This window comes from Panicum hallii, chromosome 7 (genome assembly GCF_002211085.1).
Source record: "Panicum hallii strain FIL2 chromosome 7, PHallii_v3.1, whole genome shotgun sequence".
In the NCBI taxonomy this organism is placed as follows: domain Eukaryota; kingdom Viridiplantae; phylum Streptophyta; class Magnoliopsida; order Poales; family Poaceae; genus Panicum; species Panicum hallii.
Genome location: NC_038048.1, coordinates 4,227,602 through 4,235,433, shown reverse-complemented (window position 1 = coordinate 4,235,433; position 7,832 = coordinate 4,227,602).

Here is a 7,832-nt window from a genome sequence, read left to right as displayed (position 1 = left end):
AGATGCTCATGGCAGCATGCGAAATTTCAATTGAATCATCTGCTTGGACCACCTCCACCTCGTCTCCATCCCACTGGATCAAACACTGATACATTGTGGAAGGGATGCAACAGTTAGTGTGAATCCAGTCCCTGCCAAGTAAGATATTGTAGGTACTTTTGCTGTTAACGATAAAGAACGAGGTCGGGATGGTCTTGTTTCCAATGGTGAGATCTACACTGAGGACGCCTTGAGCTTCGGAAGTCTGCCCATTGAAGTCACTTAGCATGACATTGGTCTTGATCAGGTCTCCGGTGGATCACCCCAAACGGCGCAGAACTGAGTATGGCATGATGTTGACTGCTGCTCCCGTATCCACCAGCATCTTCTAAACGGGCTGACCGTTAATATATCCTTTAAGGTATAAAGCCTTCAGGTGCTTGTAATTCTTGGCTTGCGGCTTTTCAAATATCACCGACCGTGGTCCCAAGTCAAGCTGGGCTACTGATGGCTCTTCGCGGGTCCGAGCATGGAATTCTGCAGGAAGTAGAAAAACCATATGCGTATCAGCCGATACCTTTTCATCGGCTTTTGTTGACTTAGGCCGCCATTCCTTTCTGGAAGGGCGTGGCTCCTTTTCCTGCACATAATGGACTTGTTCTGCCAGATCTGGCTGCGCCTTTCTTAATGTCTTGATGTACTTGGCCTCGGCTTCTTCCAAGCTACGCAGCCGCTGAACCCTGCGCTTCTGGGAACGATTAAGTCCATCAGGGCACCAACGTGGACGATGGTACCTATCTTCCTCTTCATCTTCCCTTCGAGGTGATCGAGCCCACTCTTGCTGGGTTGGAGCAGGTCCTAGCCGCCGAAAAACTAAGTCCCTTGCATCTGGCTTTATAGGCCCACACTCTGGGCAATCCCTGATAGTAGGCAGCTGAGTCATACCAGAATTCCAACAATACCTGAAGAAAGGGCAGTACCAATGATCGCGAGCGTCTTCATGCTTCCTCAAGCATTTTCCAGCGTGAAGCTCATATTCTTCTTCCTTAGATTCTCGCTGGAGGTGCTGCTGGTACTGGTATTCATATTTCCTGAGAAGATCAGAAGAAGTTGGCCGTTGATTCCTCACATACCTTACTTGTTCTTCCGTGACATATTCTTTCTTCTCTTTTTGGGGCCGATCGCTGGGAACAGCCTCCTTATTCTTGACCTGGCGGCGTGATGCCACCCCCGCCATGTTGATGCCGAGCGCGAAGTCCAGCTGTCGCCTTGCAGACCGGTCGTAATTTTCTACCATGTTCACACCAGGGAAAGGCTGAGTGTCAACTTTCATGGCGGTCTGGCCTAGGATCAATCGGCCTTGCTCAATAGCCGATTGGATTTGCCGACGGAGCTCCTTGCAATCACTCGTGGTGTGGGTAAAGGAGTCATGCCATTTACAATATGATCTTCCTTTTAACTCCTGCGCCGTGGGAGGTTTGTATCCTTCTGGAAACTTCAACTGCTTTTCTTTTAATAATAAGTCGAAAATTTGTTCGATTTTACCCACATCAAAGTCAAACCTCTTTGCAGGCCCAGTTTGCTTCACCCACTTGCACGGTACGGGATTTGCGCCACGAGCCCATTCTGCCACTGATACTTCCATTTCTTCCCCGAAGTCATTGGCTTCTTCCGTATCAGCTAGCGCCACTTGACGCTTAAATTTTTCTTGGTACAACTCAGGGTGACGTTGCTTATGCATCGTCAACTTCTGGACTAGATGCGCCAAAGAAGTAAATTCCAATTGAAAAGCCAGATCTCTGATCGGCTTCAATAATCCCAATGATGCCAATTCAACAGCTTCCTTTTCTGAGATCCGTGTTGAATAACATCTGTTCTTCATCTCCCTGAAGCGTCAAACGAACTCTGCCACAGTCTCTCCACGCTTCTGTCGTACCTGTGCCAGATCGGCAATTCCCATCTCTGCAGCTTCTGAATGATACTGAATATGGAATTGTTCTTCTAGCTGCTTCTAGGTACGGATAGAGTCAGGACCTAATGACGTATACCACCCGAAGGCTGGTCCTGTGAGCGATTGCGAGAAGAACCTTACTCGCAACGGATCTGATACAGAGATCATACCCAACTGTGCCAAATATTAGCTCACGTGTTCAATGGAACTAGAACCTTCTGCCCCACTGAACTTGGTAAACTCAGGGAGCCGATATTTGGGCGGCAATGGAATTAGATCATAATCACTTGCATACGGCTTAGTATAGCCGATCGCTCTCCTCTTTGGTAATATGCCAAACTGATCCCTCAGAATGGCGCTGATTTGCTCCGCTGTTTGTAATCCAGGGGCCGAGTGCATACTGTCGTGACTCGGCCCGGTAGCATAAGTCGCTAGCCATGCTTGCTTGTCTGCGTCGGCTCCCGAAACCCCTCCAACTACTTTTTGTGCAGAATGTACCGGGTTATTGCTGTCCGGTATGTATGCACACATGTAGCCATGTGGGATTTCCTTGGGTGGCTCGCTGAAGAACTGGTGATCCATGGGGTCACCTCCCACTTTATAAACCACATAAGCTGGAGCACCATGTGATTCCGCAGCTGCGAGCGCATAAGGCAATGGAGGTCTGGTCTGGAAGGGCAATTCTCCCTTATGACTTCCCAAGGTAGGCCCAGTTTGAGAATGCTGATGCTTCATAATTTCTTGGACCACTCGCAAAGCTACACGCTCGAAAGTATTGACCAAACTTTCAGAATGCCGGTGTAATGTGTGAGCCACCGCCTGCCGCAGAGCTCTGGTACGATCTTCAGATGGGGTAGAAAGATCTACTCCGTCAAGAGCACCTTCGGGTGAAAACCGTCTCCACCTAACACCGTGGTTGCGAGTCCTTTCAAAAGAGCCGATGAGGTCGGTTTCAAATTGAGCCTTGATTTTGTCATATCTCTGCTTATATTCGGTAGAGAGCTCCTCGTAAGTAATTGGATCGTCTCTTGCCATTCCGCCGTCCGCGATTGACGAAATCAACAGCGATGATGAAGTCGATGAAGATGGTGTCGATGGTGATGATGAAGTCGATGAAGTTGGTGCCACCGGGCGTGCCAGAATGTGTTGTCGGTCAAAACCCACCCATGCCGCCAATTTGCGCCTGAACGGATGGGACAAAACCTGGCAAGGCGACAAGGGCACAAGGCCGGAGGGCTCCCCGGTCCCTCGGTCAACGGCCCAGTGATCTGGCGCACACCCTGGCTTGGAGTTGCTAGGCGTGCCACCTGATCCTGCACCTGATCAGGAAGGTGTGATGTATTAAACTCCTGTATGCACAGACACTTATAAAGGTTAGTCCGAGCCGTGATCGGCTCATCTCTCCTCCCCGGTATCGGCTATGAAGAGCCGATTGCATCAATACCAGATCGGATCTTTGGAACAGGTAATACATATATGCATTCGATAATAAGATAAACCCTGCTTCATAAATATCAATCTAATTCAATCCACGACAACTAAGCCCTCATTGCATGATCGGAACATCCTACACGTGATTGAGCCTAACGAATATGCAAAAGCATCAGAACAAACAACCTAAACAGAGATCCTAAAAGCAGCCGAAGAGCCGATTCCTAGAGCAACCTCTATCCAAGCTACGATCCGATACTAAACATACTGCCGGAACTTTCAACTCGTTTGCAAGGCCTAATCATGCACATATTGAACTAAATCTCTAGTAAATAGAAACTAGCTATAATAGATTGGATCTATTAATAAAAACGAAGCAAGACGCAACCATCGCATCTATGATCAAACACGACGATTGCTAAGCGCACGGGAGCAACGAACAAAGCATGATCGGGATACAAAGAAAATAACGTTACTCTATGCACGCTACGATAACTAGTGCTACCCGCCATCTACAAGGCTTCAGAAGGAGCAACACATAAAACGGACGAGCAAGGGCGACGCTACCACGATCACGCAGAGCGTGATCGGAGCCGCATGGCACTTACCCGATGGAAACCCTAGAACAGGGGAGGCGATGCACCGACAGTTGTTGATGAATGATTTCTCTTTTTCTTGTTTATTTGTGGTACATATTTATAGTCCGTAGACTCATCCTTCTTAACTAACCCTAACCAAACACGACACGACTCTTAACCGCCTATATCTTAATTTACACGGCCTTTCTAGCCCCAATCACCTGCACAGGGTCCGATTCGCAAGCTTATCGTAACTTTCTTCTAGGCCCATCCTGCTCCATGGCCCGCTTCTGGCCCGGTCAGATTATGGCGATAACACTTTCACAACATAATACTTTATATCTATGTGTTTGGCAGCACCACTTGTCTTGTTATTGTGTGCGTACATTACTGCGGGCTCATTATCGCAGTACAACTGTAATGGTTTAGATATATCATCAACCATTCTCAGACCGGGTATGAATTTCTTTAGCCAGTTCACCTATCCTGTAGCCTCATAACATGCAACAAACTCAGCATACATTGTGGACGATGTAGTGACGGTTTGTTTGCAGCTTTTCCACGATATTGCTCCCCCGGCAAGGGTGAACACATATCCTGACGTGGATTTTCTATCATCTCCTGCATAATCAGAGTTTGATTATCCTACGATACGCAGAGATTCTGTTTTTCTGTATGTTAACATGAGGCCTTTGGTTCCTTGCAAATAGCGCAGAACCTTCTTTACTAACTTCCAATGTTCTGGTCCTGGATTACTCTGGAATCTGCCAAGCAACCCGGTAACATAAGCTATATCAGGGCGTGTGCACACTTGTGCATACTGTAAGCTTCCCACAGCAGAAGCATATGGTACCATTTTCATTTGATCGATTTCATATTGAGTCTTGGGGCATTGAAATTCCCCATATCTGTCGCCCTTAACTATAGGTGCAGGTGAGGCACTGCATTTATGCATGTTGAATTTCTTTAGGACCTTTTCTATATATGTCTTTTGAAATAGTCCTAATAACCCTTTCATTCTATCTCGATGAATCTCGATTCCTAAAACGAATCTTGCTTCACCAAGATCTTTCATCTCAAAATGCGAGGATAAAAACTTCTTCGTTTCTAGTAGCAGACTGACGTCACTACTTGCCAGTAGGATGTCGTCCACATACAGGATTAGGAAGATACACTTCCCATTCTTGAACTTTGCGTAAACGCAATTATCCTCAACATTCTCTTTAATCTCGAATTCTTTTATTGTTTTATCGCACTTCAAGTACCACTGTCTTGAAGCTTGCTTTAGCCCATAAATCGATTTCTTCAGACGGCATCCTAATTTCTCTTTACCTTCCACTACAAAATCCTTCGGCTATGCCATGTAGATGGTTTCATCTAGATCCCCGTTCAGGAATGCTGTCTTCACATCCATCTGATGTAATTCTAGATCATAATGAGCCACAAGAGCCATTATAATTCTGAAAGAATCTTTACATGAGACTGGAGAAAAGGTCTCATTGTAATCAATTCCTTCTCTTTGTGTGTATCCTTTTGCCACGAGTCGTGCTTTAAATTTATCTATATTCCCTTGGGAGTCATATTTAGTTTTGTAAACCCATTTGCAGCCTACTGTTTTAGCTCCTTTAGGAATTTCCTCTAAGTCCCACACTTTATTGGTACTCATCGATTTTATTTCATCTTCCATGGCATCAAGCCATTTCGACGAGTATTCACTTCTCATGGGTTCTTCAAATGAAGTGGGATCATCCTCCATTTGAATTTCTTCGCTATTATAGACTTCATAGTCTTTAGAAATAGCGGGCTTCCTTGTTCTTTGAGGTTCCCCATGAGTCTGAGCCTGCGGTGCCTCATCTATTTGGGGCTGCTATTGCTCCCCTTCTTGTGTGCAATGGGCTCGTCAGGAGCCTGTTGAATAGGTTCCACTTCCTCATTCATCGTTACCACAGAAGGAGCTACTACAGGTGTTGGCATCGCAGTAACTTGCACTGGCGGTGCAGACACAGCGGGCAGCGGGAAGAAAGATTCCTGAATCACGGGATTGGGTGTATACACACGCTTCTCCTCAAGATCAATCTTCCTAGCTGTGCCGCTCCCCCGGATCATTTGATCTTCAAGGAAGACTGCGTGTCTCGTTTCTACAAATTTTGTGGATCTGTCTGAGCAGTAGAAACGAAAACCCTTTGACCTTTCTGGATAGCCAATGAAATGGCAAGATACTATTTTCGAATCTAGTTTCGCAATGGTCGGGTTAAATACTTTTGCCTCAGCAGGACTCCCCCATACCCGCAGATGATTCACTGAGGGTACTCTACCTGTCCACATCTCATACGATGTTTTCAGCACCGATTTACTTGGAACTCTGTTGAGAATATGAATGGCGGTTTTCAGAGCCTCCATCCATAAACTCACTAGCAATGTAGAGTAGCTGATCATGCTTTGCACCATGTCCATCAGGGTACGATTGCGTCTTTCAGCCACTCCATTCTGCTGAGGTTCACCCGGCATCGAGTACTGGGCTACTATGCCTTGCTCCATCAGGAACTTCGCAAAAGGTCCTGGAACTTGGCCATATTGGGTATGTCGACCGTAGTATTCCCCTCCACGGTCGGATCTTACGATTTTAATCTTTAAATCGTGTTGATTTTCTACTTCGGCCTTGAATATTTTAAATTTATCCAATGCCTCAGATCTTTCTTTAATTGGATAAATGTATCCATAACGGGAATAGTCGTCTGTGAATGTTATGAACAAGTCATAACCATCCACACTCTTTACATTGAACGGACCACAGATATCTGTGTGAATTATTTCTAATACACCTGTGCTCCTCTTAGCATTTTTCTTTATTTTCTTAACGAATTTGCCTTTTATGCATTCAATGCATTGTTCTAAGTCAGAAAACTCTAATGGAGGAAGAATATCATTTTTAATTAATCTCTCTATTCTCCCCCTCGAAATATGGCCTAAACGACAGTGCCATAATTTCGACGATACATCTTGAGTTCTTTTTCGTTTTCTATTCGCGAGTGTAGACGAGAATACATTCGCGTTGTTATCGCATACGGAATTCACACTTTCACGCAACGATATCAAATAAAGATCATTTTTTCTGAATGCAATGGAAATAACTGTATCATTACATTCAATCAAACACCTGCCATCTCCAAATAGATAGGTATAACCATCTTTGTCCAGGCAAGACACACTAATTAAGTTTATGTGTAAAGAAGGTACATATAAGACGTCTCTAAGGATTATAATAAAGCCAGTGTCGAGTTCCAAATGAATGTCTCCCACTGCTTCAACATCTGCCTGGGCTCCATTGGCGACTTTAACTTGCCTTTCGCTTCTTTGAATGGTTCTCGTCGAACGGAATCCCTGCAATGAATTTGCAACATGAACAGTTGCTCCTGAATCAATCCACCAAGTAGATTTTGAATATTCTATATACAAGGATTCATTTACAAATGAAATAATGTTCTCACCTCTCTTTTCCATGATCATCTTTAGATATTTGTGATAGTTCTTCTTGTAGTGTCCCTTTTCTTTGCAGTAGAGGCATTGGTCCTTATCAACTAGAACCTGTCCTTCTTGAGGTCTGTGTTGTTGAGAGCTTTTGCCTTTAGAGGAGGATGAAGAAGAAGATGAAAAATTGCCTTTGAAATTGGCATGCTTCTTCTTGTTCACATAGTTTAAGGATCCGCCAGTGGTGGACCTTATCCTTTCCTCCTCCTGAACACACATCGCAATAGTCTTTTCTATATCCCAAGTTTGTGGTTGGGTGTTGTAATTGACAACAAAAGTGTCAAATTCTTTTGGCAACGAAGCAAAAACCAGATGGACAATGTGATCCTCCTTGAAGGCAAGGTCCAATGACTTAAGCTTGTTGT